The sequence below is a fragment of the Lathyrus oleraceus genome, chromosome 4, assembly GCF_024323335.1.
Source record: "Lathyrus oleraceus cultivar Zhongwan6 chromosome 4, CAAS_Psat_ZW6_1.0, whole genome shotgun sequence".
NCBI lineage: Eukaryota > Viridiplantae > Streptophyta > Magnoliopsida > Fabales > Fabaceae > Lathyrus > Lathyrus oleraceus.
Window position 1 is genome coordinate 393,830,477 of NC_066582.1, and position 20,488 is coordinate 393,850,964.

Genomic DNA, 20,488 nt, shown 5'->3' on the forward strand with positions numbered 1-20,488 from the left:
GTCTATTGCTGAGCCTTCAAGGAAAGGAATTTCTTCATTTGTCTCCTACAACGATGCAAAGTTGGCCATTGAGCATGATGCAACTACTGGTTTGGGGAAAATGATCAAATTGAAAGATAACAAATCCCGAGCTGGCATAGGGTATTCTTTTGGCGTTTCTAATGAGCGTGGACTGTTCTAGAGTGGAGGTTTCATCCACACGGTTGAAGATCAAGAAGCTGCTGCCATTGTTAAAGATGATGAAGAGGAAGATCCTGGCAACTTTGTCATCCCTGGAGAAATCTGCAATAATTGGGTCACTTTTGATGTTCCAACAGTTATCCATAAGTCAACGTAATGTGTTCATTTTGTTTGAAAACCCTTCTCCCATGCCAAAAGGAGAAGTGAAGATATTGTTGGCAATTTGATTAATACAATGACATTCATTCAATAATCACATGTTAAATGTTTGCTTTTTTTCCAAATTATTTTTACTTTTTACTTTTGCATGAAATTGGTGATCACCATAAAACCCTAAAAAGAGAATAAAATCAACTTTTCATCTGCATAATGATTTGTCTTGTTTGAATTCTGAAATCTCTTTTATACTCAAAATCATTACGCAGGTTAATCAAACCCATTGAACATAATGATCAAACTTCATCTCCTAACTTTGAGTTCCCTGTATTTGAGGCAGAAGAAGATGATGTTGAAGAGATTCCTGATGAGATTACCCGTCTGCTTGAGCACGAGGAGAAGATCATTCAGCCGCATCTTGAGAATCTGGAAACAGTCAACTTGGGGTCTGAAGACTGAATTCGTGAAGTGAAGATTGGGGTACTCCTTGAAGAGTTTGTGAAGAAGGGGTTGATTGAGTTGCTAAGAGAATATGTCGACGTCTTTGCCTGGTCATATGAAGTCATGCCTGGTCTAGATACTAATATTGTGCAACATTTCTTGCTGTTGAAGCCTGAGTGTGTGCCTGTGAAGTAGAAGCTCAGAAGAACTCATTCTGATATGGCAGTAAAGATTAAAGAAGAAGTGCAGAAGCAAATTGATGCGGGGTTTCTGGTGACTTCTACATATCCTCAATGGGTGGCCAATATTGTGCCTGTGCCTAAGAAAGATGGAAAAGTACGAATGTGTGTGGATTACCATGACTTGAATAAAGCTAGTCCGAAAGATGATTTTCCTCTACCACACATTGATATGTTGGTAGACAATACAACTAAATTTAATGTCTTCTCATTTATGGACGGATTTTCCGGTTATAACCGGATTAAAATGGCACCCGAGGATATGGAGAAGACAACATTCATCACACCTTGGGGAACATTATGTTATCGAGTGATGCCCTTCGATTTGAAGAACGTCGAAGCCACGTATCAACGCACTATGACTACCTTGTTTCATGATATGATGCACAGGAGATTGAGGTGTATGTTGATGATATGATTGCGAAGTCGAAAACGAAAATTGAACATGTAGAACACTTTTTGAAGCTTTTCTAGCGTTTGAGGAAGTATAAACTCTGCCTGAATCCGAACTAATGTACATTTGGAGTCCGTTCCGGCAAGTTATTGGGCTTTATTGTCAGTGAAAGAGGTATTGAAGTTGATCCTGCCAAGGTCAAAGCAATACAAGAGATGTCTGCGCCTAAAACTGAGAAGCAAGTCTGAGGTTTTCTTGGCCGCTTGAATTACATTTCGATATTTATATCCCACATGACTGCCATGTGTGCGCCTATATTCAAGCTCCTTCAGAAAGATCAGCGTCATGATTGGACCGAGGATTTCCAAAAGGCCTTTGATAGCATCAAAGAGTATCTGTCTAAGTCTCCGATTCTATCTCCGCCTGTTGAAGGGAGACCATTGACTATGTACTTGACTGTGCTTGATGATTCCATGGGTTGTGTCCTTGGTCAACAAGATGAATCAGGAAAGAGAGAGTATGCCATATACTACTTAAGTAAGAAGTTTACTGATTGTGAGTCTCGGTATTCAATGCTTGAGAAGACATGTTGTGCTTTGGCTTGGGCCGCTAAGCGTTTACGCCAGTATATGTTGAACCATACAACTTGGTTGATATCCAAAATGGATCAAATCAAGTATATCTTTGAGAAGCCTGCTTTAACTAGGAGGATTTCCCGTTGGCAGATGTTGTTATCTGAGTATGATATTGAGTATCGAGCTCAAAAAGCTATTAAAGGTAGTATCTTGGCTGACCACTTGGCACATCAATCAATTGAAGATTATCAGTCTGTTCAGTATGACTTCTCAGATGAGGAGATTCTATATTTGAAAATGAAAGATTAGGATGAGCCTACGCTCGATGAAGGGCCAGAGCCTGGTTCCCGTTGGGGTATAGTGTTCGATGGTGCTGTTAATCAGTATGGAAATGGTATTGGGGCAGTGATTATTACTCCTCAAGGCACGCATTTTCCATTTACAGCAAGGCTGACTTTCAAATGCACGAATAATATGGCGGAGTATGAGGCCTGTATTATGGGTTTGGAAGAGTGTATTGATCTTAGGATCAAACATCTTGATGTTTATGGAGATTCGGCCCTTGTTGTTAATTAGATTAAGGGTGAATGGGAGATGAATCAGCCTGGCCTCATCCCATATAGAGATTATGCGAGGAGGACTTCAACTTTCCTTACTAAGGTTGACTTCCATCATATTCCTCGAGATGAGAATCGGATGGAAGATGCTCTTGCTACGCTTGCTTCAATGATTGAGGTGAAATATTGGAACGAAGTTCCGAATATTACTGTGATGCACTTGGACAGACCAGCTCATGTGTTTGCAGTTGAAGAAGTGAAAGATGATAAGCAATGGTATTATGATATCAAGTGCTTTCTCCAAAGTCAGACTTACCTTCCTGGGGCATCTGTCAAAGATAAGAAGACTTTGAGGAGACTATCTGGCAGTTTCTACCTAAATGGAGATGTGCTTTACAAGAGGAATTTTGACATGGTTTTGCTCAAATGCATGGATAGACACAAAGCAGACCTGTTGATGACTGAAAGGGTTCATTTGGTACTCATTCCAATGGACATGCCATGGCTAAGAAGATGTTGAGAGCAGGCTACTATTGGCTGACAATGGAGTCTGACTAGTGCAAATATGTGAAGAAATGCCACAAGTGTCAAATTTATGCGGATAAGATTCATATTCCCCCGACACTTCTGAATGTTATTTCATCACCATGGCCTTTCTCCATGTGGGGAATTGACATGATTGGCATGATTGAACCAATGACGTTAAACGGTCACCATTTTATTCTCGTAGCTATTGATTACTTCACCAAATGGGTTGAAGCGGCATCGTATGCAAATGTGACCAGGCAAGTGGTTGTGAAGTTTATCAAGAATCAACTCATATACCAATATGGTGTGCCAGACAAGATCATTACTGATAAAGGATCTAACTTGAACAACAAGATGATGAAAGAGTTGTGTAGCGAGTTCAAGATTGCACACCATAATTCTTCTCCCTATAGGCCCAAGATGAATGGGGCTGTTGAAGCTGCTAACAAAAACATCAAGAAGATTATTCAGAAGATGGTTGTTACGTACAAAGATTGACATGAGATGCTGCGATTTGCTTTGCATGGCTATCGTACATCTGTCCGCACTTCAACAGGGCAACCCCTTTCTCTCTTGTATATGGCATGGAGGTTGTGCTCCTTGTGGAGGTTGAGATCCCATCAATTAGAGTCTTGATGGAAGCCAAGTTGACTGAGGCTGAATGGGTTCAGAGTCGTTATGACCAGTTGAATTTGATTGAAGGGAAGAGATTGACTGCCATGTGCCGTGGCAAGTTATATCAGCAACGGATGAAGAAGGCCGTTGATAAGAAGGTCAAGCCTCGTGTGTTCCGAAAAGGTGACCTTGTGCTCAAGAAAGTCTTGTCTTTCGCGCCCGATTCCAGGGGAAAATGGACTCCAAACTATGAAGGTCCATATGTTGTTAAGAGAGCCTTTTCAGGCGATGCTTTGTTGCTTATAACTATGGATGGGGAGGATTTCACTCATCCTGTGAATTCAGATGCAGTGAAGAAATACTTCGCCTAAAAATAAAAACAGAATAGCTCACTAAGTTGAAAACCCGAAAGGGCGGCTTAGGAAAAAATGAGCATCTCGGTGGATTGAAAACCCGAAAGGGCGGTCCAGGCAAAAGTTAGAGACAGAAAAAAATGATGAATATATATATATATCCCGCTAGATTGAGTACCTCACCCTTCGGAAATCTAGGCAAAAATTAGGGATTTGGCAAGTAACTGCATCCTGACAAGACTTTGTTCTTCAAGTGTCTTTTGTCAAAGATTCTCGCTCAGTCATCGTCAACTGAAGCTTCAAATACATCGGATTCAGAGTTGGTGGAGAAACGGTCGTTATGTTCAATGTAGCCCTTTTTCCAATATATATCACCAATTTCAAATTTGTAAAGATCCATGGATTCTCGCCATTTGCGGACTACCATTCTATTAAATAAATTTGAGCCTTTATCCAATTCTTGTCACTCTTATTTGTTTCTGTTTAAAAAATGTTTGCATGTTTTAATTGATAAATATAATTGTTTTAAACAAATAAAGTTTTTATAAACTGGTTTAAACAAAGTGAACATTCACGAAGACTGAAAAGATAGTTGGGACGTCTTCCGTGCTCTCCCAAGGATAGTATGATTTCCAAAAGGTAAGACATTTGTTCATATTCTGGCATTCTTATGTCCTCTTCATCGGCTTTCAATTTGTCTCCCCAGCAAGCGCAAAAAGAACAAAACATTATCAACTCCCCAGAGAGTCTGGAGTTTTGGCCGCGATCTTTTAGAGATGTGTATACCTCTATATCAGGCATTAGCGTTTGTGTTTTATCAATTATGTGGTTGTCATCCCTTGTGTGGACTGACCTAAAATCCCTTATATATTGATAAAAGTTGATATGCTATCTATTCACGAGGAAGTTTGTCTTTCCCCGGTATGAATAGAAGACCTCCAGCGGAGTAAGCATGTGTTCCCTGCATAGTTGCTTTTCCAAATAAGTTGTTTCCTCAACATGAAGTTGTCTAGAGCAGTTGGTGAAGGGTTTATTTCCCTTTTCATCCCCAGCATGGCACATGTTGACTAAGGATTAGTTTCTGATTCCCTCAGCCAGGACAATTCCTCCGGGAATGCTTGTAGTTCATCCCCAATAGGGTTATCGGCAGTTTATCCCCAGTATGGTCGCTTACAGTCCATCCCCAGTAGAGTTGCCCGATCTGAGCGTGATAATTTGTATCCCCTCCGAGTCTGAAGACTTCTTCCAGTATTGGACGGTGATGAGGAAGATGTGTTATTTCCTTCCCCAACAGAGCAATTGGTTCTTTCTCCCCTTAGCAGAGATGTCTCTCCACCAGTTAGAAGGGAGTGTTTGATTAATGTGTATCTGTTTGGTGGTTGTTCCCCAACAGAATTTCACATCATCCCTTGATAAGTTCCCCAGTAGAGTTTCTTCTACGACAGACCTTATTGATATCCAGTCACCTGTCCCCAAGAATTGTTGGAATATCCCCGGCAGTCGGAAGCTGTGACCTTTACCTATCCCCAGCGGTGGTCTGTGTCCCCAGCAGTGATTGGTGTCTCCTGGTATTAGATCATCCCCACCAGAACTGATTTCTCCTATGGGCCTGGTTTCTCTTTTTGGGATGTTATACCGGATGCCCGTTTGTGGCTCTTAAGCATGTTTGTGTTAGATATGTCTGTTCGTCGGCATTAATCATACATAAACCATGCATATACATGCATAATTATAGCATTCAGATATTCATGTTGCATTCTTTGCCATATATTTTTGCTTGTTATCTCCTGCTATTGGTGAAACATTCTTCCCCAAGCAGAGGCTTGTGTCTGATCTCTCCATTTAGAGTCAGCCTCATTAGGCAGAAAGTGTCTATCTTTCCTCCTTTATTCCCCACTGAGTTATGTCCTCTTGGATGATTTGTTGTTTCAGTTTCCTCCCCAATTGTGTAGTGGGATGGAATTACTCCCTTGAGTTATATCCTCATCGGGTTGAGTCTTGTTAATTGTGTCTTTCTAGTTTATTCCTAGATTGACTCCTTTCTTGTTATTCCCCCTACAGTTCCTTGCGGTTTAGTGTTTCAATTGCTCAGTAACCAGTAATTGTCCATCTTCTCCCTAGTGGATCTTGTGGCCTTCTACCCAGTAACTGGTAGTTGTAAGTCCTATTTCTGTGGTTTTCTACCAGTAACCGGTAGATGTAATCCCCTCTTTGTGGGATATCTTTATCCAATTTTCGGTATTGATATTCCTTATTTTTTGAGTATACCACCCAGTAACCGGTGATATATATCTTGGATAATTGCTCTTATCAAGCAATTTATCCCCGCGATTCATCTTTCATTTTACCCTTATTGGGTAATGATTGTCTCTCCTTTTGATTGGTCGTCATTTTATACCCAGTAACTGGTATCCCGATGTCCTTTCTTCTCGGTCGATTTATCCTTCATTAACTCAGTAACCGGTTGTGGATAATCTTCCATGCGAGTATGTTATCTGGTTCTGATGGTAATAGATAATATATCTCATGCGCTCTTCAATCGAAGTCTTTTTTCTTCCCCAGTTGAGTAAGATTCGTATTTCCTTGTGGAATCGAATTCCCATTCTTTAATTCGAGTTTGCTTTTTCAGCCCTCCTTTCGGATGATGAGTGTCTTGGATTTGTTCCCAAGTCACGCCTGGTTGGTCACCTATTATATGCCCAGTAACCGGTATCTCTGGTGTTCCTTCCTTCTGCTCCCTATTATGACTTTTTGTCCCCTATGGAGTCAGATTTTCCTGAGTTTGAGATATGCCTTTTGGGTCCTCCTCAGTGTTTCAGATGATTGATATCTCTCACCCTTATACCGGTCTTATATATTATTTCTCCCTGAGCATGTTGTTCTCTCACCCAATAATTGGTGTTTTGATGACATATCTCTCTTTGAGTTTATTACCCAGTAACCGGTAATATCTCGTTGTTTCTTCATCAGCTTGATCCTTTGTGGACATCCCCGTCTGAGTCGGGATTTTATCCGAGGTATCCTTTGTGGATAGTTTTACTGTATTTGCATATTCCCCAATACATGCATCTTTGCGTCAACTAGAGTCTTTCCATCGATTTATTTTCATGGAATCCCTTCGTGTCTCCCAGCAAGTTTTCAAGTCGTGACCTGCTCACGCATTTTCATCTTATTTTCCCCAGAGTCTTTGTCGCCCTAGTGAGTGTATTACTCCTATGGATTTTTCAGTTTCTCCTGATTTCTTTTCATTCGTGGTAAATATCCACCATTGAAGATTTTATTTTTGCATGCATACATTTGCATCATGAGGTCTCTTAGGGAACAAAATTCGTCTCTTTGTTATTATTTAAGCTCATTCTACCTTGTCGAGACAAAGATTTTAACCTTCATATCTCCGGCTAGAATGACCTTAAATAGGGGCATCTGTAAGATCCTAATTTTGACCCTAAGATCCCTCATGGCATCATATCATTTGCTTTTTGCATTGCCTCAAGGATCATAGCATGTTTGGCTCCTTAACCCTAGGGGTGGGACTTGTGTGAGTGGTTTGAGACCTCCAAGCATGCTTGTATTGTATATTATTTCTTTTCTTATTTTGTTTACTAACCAAAAGCACAGAAATATGTCACTAACTCTTTTTGTTTTGAAGCTCAAGTGATCATGTGCTCCCATGCTCCTAGGAGGCTCCTAAGCTCAATGAAGTGGCTAGATGAAGGTGAGAAAAGGCATGACAATGGTTCACCAAGTTCCTAATCAACATATATGTCTCCCAAGTATCTCAATTTTCCAATTTGATCAAGATAACTCAAAGGGCTTGAGGATTGTTTCCCAAGGAAACCCTAATTCAACTATGCTTTGATTGTGCCTTGCCCATGAAGCAACCTCAACCTATGATCAAATTTAATCAAGGGAAGTTCTTTCATTAATTATTTTATGCATATATGATCCTATGTGAGTATCCTCAATCATTCATTCATCAAGATTTGAAGTTTGGCCTTGAAAAGTTGACCAGTCAAGTCATCTGACTAAACTGAGGATCACTGAAATACAACTCTTGATGTGTTTGTCAAATGAATATTACCTCAATAGAAAAAATGTTTTTAAGAACCATATGAAAAACTTTCATGTTCATCAAAAATCCATTTGAAACTTCGAAGGTCATCATTCATTTCAAAACATTATAGGTCATTTTGACTGAAACCCTAATTTTGGGTCAACTTCCCAAGGACCTAACTTCTTTATGTTTTATGATTTTTAGGTGAGACCAAATGCATTGGAAATTTTAAGATGTCTACTTCAAATGTTATGTTAGAAAAAATTTCATAATCCTAAAATAAACACATGTGATAATACATAACATTATAGGTCACTTTGGACCTAAGTCATTGAATTTGAAAAATGTCAAACTTCAAGTGCCCATAACTTTCTCATTAAAAATCCAAATGATGTAAGATTTAATTCTAAATTTATAACAAGAAAATATCTACAACTTTGATGTTGGAGGTTTTTCCATTTGAGGCTTGCATCATTGAAACAGAAGGGCTTGAAAGTGGTTGCTTTTGTCGAAAATTTTCAAAGGGAACCTAGACATGTTTTGTACCCAAAACTTCACAGCCAGTTTTCATAAATTTCCAAACTCCAAATGATTTTTTTCCCAACATGACTTTTGTTCCTTATTCCAAGAGCTTTCCAACCATTACTCACATGACCATTTTTGGATTTTCCATGTGGGAGTTTCGAAGAGCATAATGTTTATGATCATTTTTGCAATTCACATCATAACTTGGAATGCAAGCTTGTGCAACCTCTTGTGCACGTCCAATTCAACTACATTTGATCTCAGTATGCATTTTCATTCATTCTAGGGATTTGCACGCGCCTGTACAGGCCCATGCATGAAGGATCCAAGTTTCATGCACACGAGCTAAACACCACCTTGCATCCACTCCAACTATAAATAGAAGCTCATGCTCATTCAAATCACAACCACAAGGAGATCTGAAACGCTGCTGGATTGAAAACCAAACCCTCACCTAAAGGAATTTCAGTTTTCATTTTCAATTTCAAGCCCGAATTTCAACATCATTACTTGAATTTCAAAGTATAATTCCTTAGCCTTGCATCATCATCACACTGTTTAAAGCTGCATTTCAGAGGTAGAACCTCAATCTTTCTTGATCTGGATCTTGCTATACAATGTGAATTGCTTTGGTTTTTGTTGTTTTCTGAAGTCCTCATGCAGAGGTAGGCCAGTGGTGGTCTTAATTTCATAAATCGTGCCATTTTAGATCAAACACCATGATCTCAAGCTCATGTTTCTCTTTAAATAGGAACTTTGAGGAGAATCCATGGTTACATAGGTGATGTACATCACCTCAGCTTCATTTTCATACCTTGCTTTTTCATTTTCATTAAAGTTTGAATCCCTGCGCGTAGTGGCCGGAATCAGTTGTCTGACCGGAGAAGATGGTGGTTTCCACCACCATCCCCATGTGGAAGCTTCAGGATCATTGGATTTGGCTCAAACGTTATAATCATGGCCTTTCATTTGTTTGACTTATTTTAATTCCATGTGTTGCGCGCTTGACCAAGGAGTGTCATGTGACCGCGCCTCTGAGCCCTCAGATCATTGCCATGTCAATTAATGAAGTGATCCAATGGCAGCGCATTTTTGCTATTGTCCTATTTTCTGATTAATTCCATTTAATTCCTTTTATTTTCAAAAATTGATAAATATATTTTTGAAGTCACAAAAATATGAGACCAATGCCAAAAAATTTCTCGAAAAATCTAGTTTCATATTTTGGTTTTTAATTATTTTTGTGACTTCATTTAATATTTTTTGTGAATTATTTGGTTTTTAATAGTTTTTAATTCATTTTAATTACTTTTTCATATTTGAAAAATCCAAAAATATTTTCTTAACACATATGGATCATGATAAGTCAATGAAAAATGGTCTCATCAATTTCTTAATTGATTTGAGATTTATTTGAGATTTTAATTCATTTGTGTTATTTTCTATTGTTTTTATGTGTTTTAAAATAGTTTCTGATTTAAAAATTTGTTGGAAAAATTTGTCAAAGCTTGGTTGACCATGTTAGACCTATGAGAATTTAATTTGACTTGTTCAAGTTGATTTGAATTGAATTTGAGGTTTGAGCATATTTTGTCCATTTTATTTTTGCATTTATTTTTAATTCAAAAATACCAAAAACATATGTTTGACTTGTTGACTTGTAACCTTTATTTCTCTTCTGTTTAGCATTGGTTGATGATGATTTGATTCACTTTTGACCAATTGTGTTTGATATTTGATTTCTCTTTCCATTCATTTCATCTTCATCTCTTTCTTTTTATGTTTTGGCCAATGAGTTAATGTCTTATGGTTGGTCTTGACATATGAGAGGTTTAACCTTCTTTGATCCAAATCAAACTCAACTTGATCCAAGATCAAGTGAGTTGCTTTGTGTCCAAGATAGGTTGCTTATTGGTCAAGCAAAAAACCTAAAGTCCATACAAGGCCTTTCCTCTGTTCTTTTGGCATGGCAAGTTTTTGGAGCTTGGCTTACTAGTCATGATCTCTAACTTGTGTTTATTTGCCTATAGTTTTATTGTTCGGCCTCAGATAGGCGTGACTACTACATTAGTCCACTTACGATTGCTTAACATAGTGCTAAATTATCTTATGACACACTAACATAACTTCACTAATTACTAACTTTAATTTGAGCATTTAATTTTTTACAATTTACTTTAATGCAATTTACTTTCTTGCTCATTTATTCATATTTCTTTTCCCTTTGCTCACTTGAGCACATATTTTATGTTTATGTCATTTTCCTTTTGATCATTTGGGCTCATTATTGTATATAAATATATTGTTGTCTTGTGTTTGTTTTGTCTTTGTTTTGTGTGAACCTAATGCAAAAAGGAGAAAGGACTTAGAATTAGGACTTACCCATGCTTAAAGGAGTTCAAGAGCAACTAGGCCTCATGCCTTTAGAATGCTAAATTTGTTGAAGAGCAACTAGGCCTCATGCCTTTAGAATGCTAAATTTGTTGAAGAGCAACTAGGCCTCATGCCTTTAGAATGCTAAATTTGTTGAAGAGCAACTAGGCCTCATGCCTTTAGAATGCTACATGTCCAAGTTGACTTCAAAGGACTTCCTTTCCAAAACTCATTCTTTGTCCATTCCTCTTATTGTGTTGTGAACTTTTTGATGTTTGTTCTTGTGTGTTAGGGATTCCATCTTGATATAGTAAGAAGGACCATTGTCATGAGTAGCCAAGTTAAGAGAGACAAGCCAAATGGAGATCCTAGGAGCTTGAATCCAAATATTGTGTGATTGCTTGTTGTTTGCTAAAGTCCAAAGGAAAGGAGCATCTTGAATCATCTCTATGATTTCAAGAAAAGGAACTCCAAGGGTTTTATCGTCTCTCTTTATCTTTGTATGCTTTAGGACTAGCCCTTCTCTTCTTCTCTCCACTCTAACCCAAGCCAAACTCTTTTTGTGCAAACATTGATTTTGTTTCAAATTAGAAACCTAGGCCTTATGCCTTTGACTTTTCAAAATCTTTTCATTAATACTCATTGTGAATAAATCTTAATCCAACTTTGACTTCATTTTTGTAAAAAAAACTTAACTTGTAAATACAACTCACTTCAAGTTGATTTTGTGGTTCCATTGGCCACCTTTGTTAAAACTTTTTTCATAAACATTAGCCATAGGTTTGAGTTATCATAGTGGTTGATGTAAACCTCACCTTATCCTTAGTGATTGGATTATAAGTCTTCCATACTTATTATAGGGTTAACCCCTCGCTAGTATGTTGAAGCTCTCCTCACATGGTGGATTGTTGGTTTAAGTTGAGTTTCTCCCTTTGATAACAAAAGACCTTAAGGCTTTTGATCAAATCAATTCACCAATCTTTGTGATTTTTACCCCGAACTACGAGGTTTCGATCCTACCTTTGTGATGGTACGTAGGCAGGGGGTTCATCCATTCAAATAAAATATTTGTAAGTATAATCTATTCTCTCCTCATCCCTCCAATCCTTTGCACATATTTTCACAAATACCAACCTACAACACACATTTGCAAAAAGAGGTTCCCTTAGAGTACTAAGGATGTTTTGGGTGCGTAAAACCTTCCCATTTTATAACCAACCCACTTACCTAGATCTCTGACATTTTTATTAGTTTTTGATTTGATAAAACTTCTTACTTGGCTTTTGTTCGCTTTTTAGCCTTTCCTTTGAACAAATAAAAGTGCGGTGGCGACTCAAATTGTATGTTTACTTTTGGTTTAGTCAATAAATCATGAGGTAACGAATACCTCGCTACAGCTACTCATGACAATGGTCCTCTTTTCCCTATCTCAAGATGGAAGCCCTATCACACAAGAACAAACATCAAAAAGTTCACAACACAATAAGGGGAATGTACAAAGAATAGATTTAGATGAGAAGTCCTTTAAAGTCAACTTGAAAATTTAGCATTCTAAAGGCCTGAGGCCTAGTTGCTCTTCAACAAATTTAGCATTCTAAAGGCATGAGGCCTAGTTGCTCTTGAACTCCTTTAAGCATAGGTATTTCCTAATTCTAAGTCCTTTCTCCTTTTTGCATTAGGTTCACACAAAACAAAGACAAAGCAATCACAAGACAATAATATATTTATATACAATAATGAGCTCAAATGAGCAAAAGAAAAATGGCATAAACATAAAATATGAGCTCAAGTGAGCAAAGGGAAAAGCAATATGAATAATAAGCAAGAAATAAATTGCATTAAAAGTAAAGGGCAAGAAATTAAATCCTCAAATTAAAGTTAGTAATTAGTATGGTTATGTTAGTTTGTCATAAGACAATGTAACGCTATGTTAAGCAATCGTAAGTGGACTAATGTAGTAGTCACACCTCTCTGAGGTCGGCCAATAAAACTATAGGAAATTTTATGAATTAAAATCTCAAATAAATCTCAAATCAAATAAGAAATTGATGAGACTATTTTTCATTGACTTATCATGATTCATACGTGTTAGGAACATATTTTTGGATTTTTCAAATATCAGAAAGTATTTTAAAATGAATTAATACTATTAAAAACCAAAAAATTCACAAAAATATCAAATGAAGTCACAAAAATATTTAAAAATCAAAATATGGAACTAGATTTTTCAAGAAAATTTTTGGAATTGGTCTCATATTTTTGTGACTTCAAATAAAATTTTTATGAATTTTTGAAAATAAAAGGAATTAACTGAAATTAAAAGAAAATAGAAATAATTGAAAAAAGCACAGCCACTAAATCAAGCTCATTAAATGATTTGGCGTGGATGAATGGATCAGATGCAATGGCGCATGGTACACTTGAGTCAAGCGCGTGGCATAATGATTTAAAACAAGTAAGCAGAAGGAATGGCCAGGATTATAACGTGGAAGCATGACCCAATGGTTCTGAAGATGCACACGTGGTGCAGGTGGTGGAAATCACGACCTTCTCCGGTCATCCAACAATCTCCGGCCACCAGTTGCAGAGAAAAAATTTGTAACGAAAATGAAAAATAAGGACATCAAAATGAAGCTCAGGTGATGTACATCACCACTGTATCCATGGATCTTCCTCACTCTTCCTATTTTGAGAGAAATGTGAGATGGAAGATCATGGTGTGTCAACTGCAAATGCACGAAATGAAGAATTGAGACCACAACTGGCCTGCCTCAAGTACGAGGACTTCAGAAAACCATACACATCAAAGAAAACTACATTGAATCGTAAGATCTAGATCCAAAAAGTTTTAAGTTCTACCTCTGAAATGGAGCTCTTAAGGCCACGAATTCTTCAAGATCTTGATCCCTTTCTACTCTGGAGATGTAATGGAGATGATATGCTAAGGAATTGAGCTTTGAAAATCAACTAATGATGTTGAATTTCAAGCTTTAAAAAGAGAGAAAAATCTGAATATTCCTTTGGTAATGGTTGAGATTTCAGTGTTGCAGCATTTCAGGTCTCCACCAGGTTGCTAAATGAATGAGATTGAACTCTTATTTATAGCTGAAGAGGGCTGAGATCATGGTTCCCTCGTGTGCATGGCAAATTTGAACTTTGGTGCATGGGACTGTACAGGAGCATGTGAGGCCCAATGATGGGTGCTAATCCATGCTGAGATCAATTGGAATGGAAATGGACATGCAATCGTGATGGAAATAGCTTGCACATGAAGTTTTAACATGAAATACAAAAATGAACATAGAGAAAGAACTCTTAGAAACTCCCACATGGAAAGTCCAAAAAAGTAATGTGAGTAATGGTTGGAAAGCCTTTGAAATAAGGAACAAAAGTCATGTTGGGAAAAAATTCATTTGGCATTTGGAAATTAATGAAAACTGGCTGTGAAAGTTTGGGCACAAAACATGTCTAAGTCACCCTTTGAAATTTTCACCAAAAGTAATCCTATTCAATCCCCTCTATTTGCATGATGAAAGCTTCAAATGAAAAAACCTCCAACATAAACGTTCTAGATAGTTTCAAGAGGATCAATTTAGACTCAAATTTTGCATCATTTGGATTTTTCATGAAAAAGTTATGGGAATTTGAAGTTGGGCACTTTTTCAAATTCAATGTCTTACGTCCAAGGTGACCTATAATGTTTTGTATTATCACATGTATTCCTTTTAGGATTATGAAATTTTATACAACATAACATTTTAATTAGACCTCTTAAGTTTTCCAATGCATTTAGTCTCACCTCAAAATCATAAAAATTAAGGAAGTTAAGTCCTTGGGAAGTTGACCCAAAATTAGGGTTTTAGTCAAAATGACGTATAATGTTTTGGAATGATTGATGACCTTCCAAGTTTCAAATGGATTTTTGGTGAACATTAAAGTTGTTAATATGGTTCTTAAGAACATATTTCATCTTTGGGTCATCTTTATTTGATAAACACATCAAAAGTTATATCTTAGAGGACCTCAGTTTAGTCAGATGACTTGACTGGTCAACTTTTCAAAGCCAAACTTCCAATCTTGATGAATAAATGATTGAGGTTCCTCACATAGGCTCATATATGCATAAAATAATGAATGAAAGAACTTACCTTGATTAAATTTGATCAGAGGTTGAGATTGCTTCATGGGCAAGGAACAGTCAAAGCACAGTGAAATTAGGGTTTCCTTGGGAAACAATCTTCAAACCCTTTGGGTTATCTTGATAAAATTGGCAGATTGAGATACTTGGGAGACATATATGATGATTAGGAACTTTGTAGACCATTGTCATGCTTTTTCTCATCTTCATCTAGCCATATCATTGAGCTTAGGAGCCTCCAAGAAGCATTGGAATATAAGATCACTTGAGCTTCAAAACAAAAAGAGTCAGTGACATATTTTTGTGCTTTTGGTTAGTAATAAAAATAAGAAAAGCAATAATATACAATACAAGCATGCTTGCTGGTTTCAAACCACTCACGCAAGTCCCACCCTAGGGTTAAGGAGCCAAACATGCTATGATCCTTGAGGCAATGCAATGAGCAATGATATGATTCCATGAGGGATCTTAGGGTCAAAATTAGGCTCTTACAGATGCCCCTATTTAAGGTCATTATAGCCGGAGATATGAAGGTTAAAATCTTCATCTCGACGAGGTAGAATGGGCTTAAATAATAACAAAGAGACGAATTTTGGTCCCTAAGAGACCTCATGATGCAAAATGTATGTATGCAAAAATAAATCTTCATGGTGAATAATATCCACAAAGGAAAAGAAATCAGGAGAAACTGAAAAATCCGATAGGAGTAACACACTCACTAAGGAGACAGAGACTCTGGGGGAAATAGGGTAAAAATGCGTGAGCAGGTCACGACTTGAAGATTTGCTGGGAGACACGAAGAGATTCCACGAAAATAAATCGATGGAAGGACTTGAGCTGATGCAAGGATGCATGTATTGGGAAATGTGCCAATACAGCAAAACCATCCACAAAGGACTCAGTTGAGGAAGAAAAACGAGATATTACCTACTACTGGGTAATAAACTCAAAGCGAGACATGTCATCAAAACACCGGTTACTGGGTGAGAGAATAACATGCTGAGGGAGAAAGAATATCTAAGACCGGTATAAGGGTGAGAGATATCAATCATCTGAACCATTTGAGGAGGACCCAAAAGGCACATCTCAACTCAGGAAAATCTGACTCCACAGGGGACAAAAGGTCATAATAGGGAGCAGAAGGAAGGAACACCAAGGATACCGGTTACTGGGCATATAATAGGTGATCAACCAAGCGTGAATTGGGAACATATCCAAGACACTCATCATCCGAAAGGAGAGCGGAAAAAAGCAAACTCGACTTACAGGATGGACATTCGATTTCACAAGAAAATACGAATCTTACTCGACTGGGGAAGAAAAAGACTTCGACTGAAGAGCGCATGAGATATATTATCCATTACCGTCATGACGCAGATAACATACTCGCATGGAAGATTATCCACAACCGGTTACTGGGTTAATGAAGGATAATCGACCGAAAAAGAAAGGACATCGGGATACCGATTATTGGGTAAAAAAAATGATGACCAATCAGAAGGAGAAACAATCATTACCAAACAATGGTAAATGAAAGATGACTCACTAGGGATAAATTTCCTGAAAAAAGAAATTATCCAAGAGACATATCACCGGTTACTGGGTGGTATACTCAAAAACAAAGGAATATCAATACTGAATACTAGGTAAAGATAACCAACAAAGAGGGGATTACATCTACCGGCTAGTGGGTAGAAAACCATAGAAATAGGACTTACAGCTATCGGTTATTGGGTAGAAAGCCACAAAAATCCATTGGGGAAAGGATGAACGATTACTGGTTACCGAGCAATCGAACAACTAAACCACAGGGGAAAGTAGGGGATAATAAGAAAGGAAAGTCAATCCAGGAACAAACTAGAAAGACACAATCAAACACGACTCAATCCAATGAGGATATAACTCAGGGGAGTAATTCCATCCCGATATACAACTAGGGAGGAAACTGAAACAATAATCATCCACTAGGGCATAACTCAATGGGGAATAAATAATGAGAAATAGACACTTTCTGCCTATGGGGTTGACTCTATATGGAGAGATCAGACACAAACATCCGCTTGGGAAAGACCACTTCACCAATAGCAGAAGATAACAAGCAAAGATAGAAAGAATGCAATCATTAATATCTGAATGCTATGAATATGTATGTATATATATGATTTGTGTATGATTAATGCTGACAGCCAGACATTTCTAACATAAACAGGTCCAAGAATCAAGAACAGACATTCGGCACAACATCTCAACAAGAAAGGCGAATCCTGTTGGAGAATTCGGTTCTGGTGGGGATGATCAAACACTGGAAGACACCCATTATAGTTGGGGACGGGCAAAGTCACAGCTTCCAACTGCAAGAAACAAAATTCCACATAAGGGTAGTCTTCCGGGCTCAACAATCCTGACAAAAGGAAGGTGCAGAAGAAACTGTCGGGGACCTTCCATCAGTTCTCGGGAACAGGTGGCTGAATATCAATAAGATCCGCCGTGGAAGACACTCCACTGGGGAACTTAACAAGGAATGATGTGAAATTCTGTAGGGAGCAAACACCAAACAGATACACATCAATCAAAACACTCCCTTTTAACTGTTGGAGAGGAAACTCTGCTAATTGGAAGAAAGAACAAATTTACTCCACTGGGGATAAACTGCAAGCATTATCTAAGGACCTGCCTTGGCTGAGGGAATCGGAAATGAATCCTTCATCAATACGTGACATGCTGGGGATGAAAAGGGAAACAAACCCGTCCTCGATCGCTCTTGGCAACTTCCTGTTGAGGAGTCAGTTATCTGGAAAGATAGCTCTGCAGGGAACACATGTTTACTCCACTGAGAGCTTCTACTCATGCTGGGGAAAGACAAAGTCTTCGTGAGTAGAATAGCATATCAACTTTTATCAATCTATAAGGGATTTTAAGTCAGTCCATACAAGGGGTGACAACCATATAATTGACAAAACACAAATGCTAGTGCCTGATATAAAGGGATACATGTCTCTAACAGATCAAGGCAACAACTGGTACAAAAGGGATCATCCACAAATCAACCAACCATGGATCGCTAAGACTCCGCGGGGAAACAAGCAGGTATGCATAAACAAACTACCCGATAACTATTAAATGAAAATCCACCAATTCTGCTAGGAGAAAGCAATCCAACAAGATAGAACAATCTACTGCCATCAGAAAAGACTTCTCATATCAGAGTCTCTGGGGAATTGATAACTTTTTCAGTAATCGAAGGGGATACAATTGAAAGCTGATGAAAAGGATACAAACATGATAAATGTCTTACCTTTTGGGTGATCATACTATCCTTGGGAAAGCACTGAGGACATTCCATTTATACTTTCAGTCATTGCGAATGTTCATTTTGTTTAAAACAGTTTATAAAAACTTTATTTGTTTTGAAACAATGATATTCATCAATTAAAACATGCAATCATTTGTTAAACAGAAACAAGTAAGAGTGCGAGGAATTGGATAAAGGCCCAAATTTATTTAATGGAATGGTAGTCCGTAAATGGCGAGACTCCATGGATCTTTACAAATTTGAAATTGGTGATATACATGGAAAACAGGCTACATTGAACATAATGACCATTTCTCCACCAACTTTGAATCCACTATATTTGAAGTTTCAATTGATGATGACTGAAAGAGAATCTTTGACAGATGACAGATGCAAAATAAAGTCTTGTCAAGATGCAGTTACTTGCCAAATCCCTAATTTTTGCCTAGATTTCCCCAGGGTGAGGTACTCAATCTAGTAGGATATATGTATTCATTTTTTATGTCTCTAACTTTTGCCTGGATCGCCCTTCCGGGTTATCAATCCACCGAGACGCTCATTTTTGCCTAAGCCGCCCTTTCGGGTTTTCAACTTAGCGAGTTGTTCTATTTTTATTTTTAGGCGAAGTATTTCTTGACTGCATCTGAATTCACAGGACGAGTGAAATCCTCCCCATCCATAGTTGTAAGCAACAAAGCGCCACCTGAAAAGGCTCTCTTAATAACATATGGACCTTCATAGTTGGGAGTCCACTTGCCCCTGGAATCGGGCGCGAATGACAAGACTTTCTTGAGCACGAGGTCACCTTCTCGGAACAGACAAGGCTTGACCTTCTTATCAAAGGCTTTCTTCATTCTTTGCTGATAAAATTGACCATGACATATGGCAGTCAATCTCTTCTCTTCAATCAAATTCAACGGGTCATAACGGCTCTGAACCCATTCAGCCTCAGTCAACTTGGCTTCCATCAAGAATCTCATTGATGGGATCTCAACCTCTACGGGGAGCACAACCTCCATTCCATATACAAGAAAGAAAGGGGTTTCCCCTGTTGAAGTGCAGACTGATGTACGATAGCCATGCAAAGCAAATGGCAGCATCTCATGCCAATCTTTGTATGTAACAACCATCTTCTGAATAATCTTCTTGATGTTCTTGTTTGCAGCTTCAACAACTCCATTCGTCTTGGGTCTATTGGGAGAAGAATTATGATGTACAATCTTGAACTCACTACACAACTCTTTCATCATCTTGTTGTTCAAATTAGATCCATTATCAGTAATGATCTTGTCTGGCACACCATACCGGCATATGAGTTGGTTCTTAATAAACCTCACAACCACCTTCCTAGTTACATTCGCATACGATGTCGCTTCAACCCACTTGGTGAAGTAATCAATGGCTACAAGAATAAAACGGTGACCGTTCGACGCCTTAGGTTCAATCATGCCAATCATGTCAATTCCCCATATGGAGAAAGCCCATGGTGAGGAAATAACGTTCAGAAGTGTCGGAGGAACATGAATCTTATCCGCATAAATCTGACACTTGTGGCATTTCTTCACATACTTGTAGCAGTTAGACTCCATTGTCAGCCAATAGTAGCCTGCTCTCAACATCTTTTTCGCCATATCATTTCCATTGGAATGAGTACCAAATGAACCCTGATGGACTTCAGTCATCAACAGGTCTGCTTTGTGTCTATCAACGCATCTAAGCAGAACCATGTCAAAATTCCTCTTGTAAAGCACATCACCATTAAGGTAGAAACTGTCGGATAATCTCCTCAAAGTATTCTTATCTTTAACAGATGCCCCAGGTGGGTCAATCTGACTTTGGAGAAAACACTTGATATCGTAATACCACAGCTTTGAAGAAGAATGGCGATCCAAAACGTAGCGGAAATTAAAAATTTCTCCTTTAGTGATCCTTACGAATGACCATGATCAATGATAGAAAGGTTACCTCTTATGACGATTGAAACCTTTGATGCAGATCTACGGAGCGATCACGAATGTTGAACGACGACAACGCCTCTACTCAGTCCACACGAACGAATTCCTTCAAT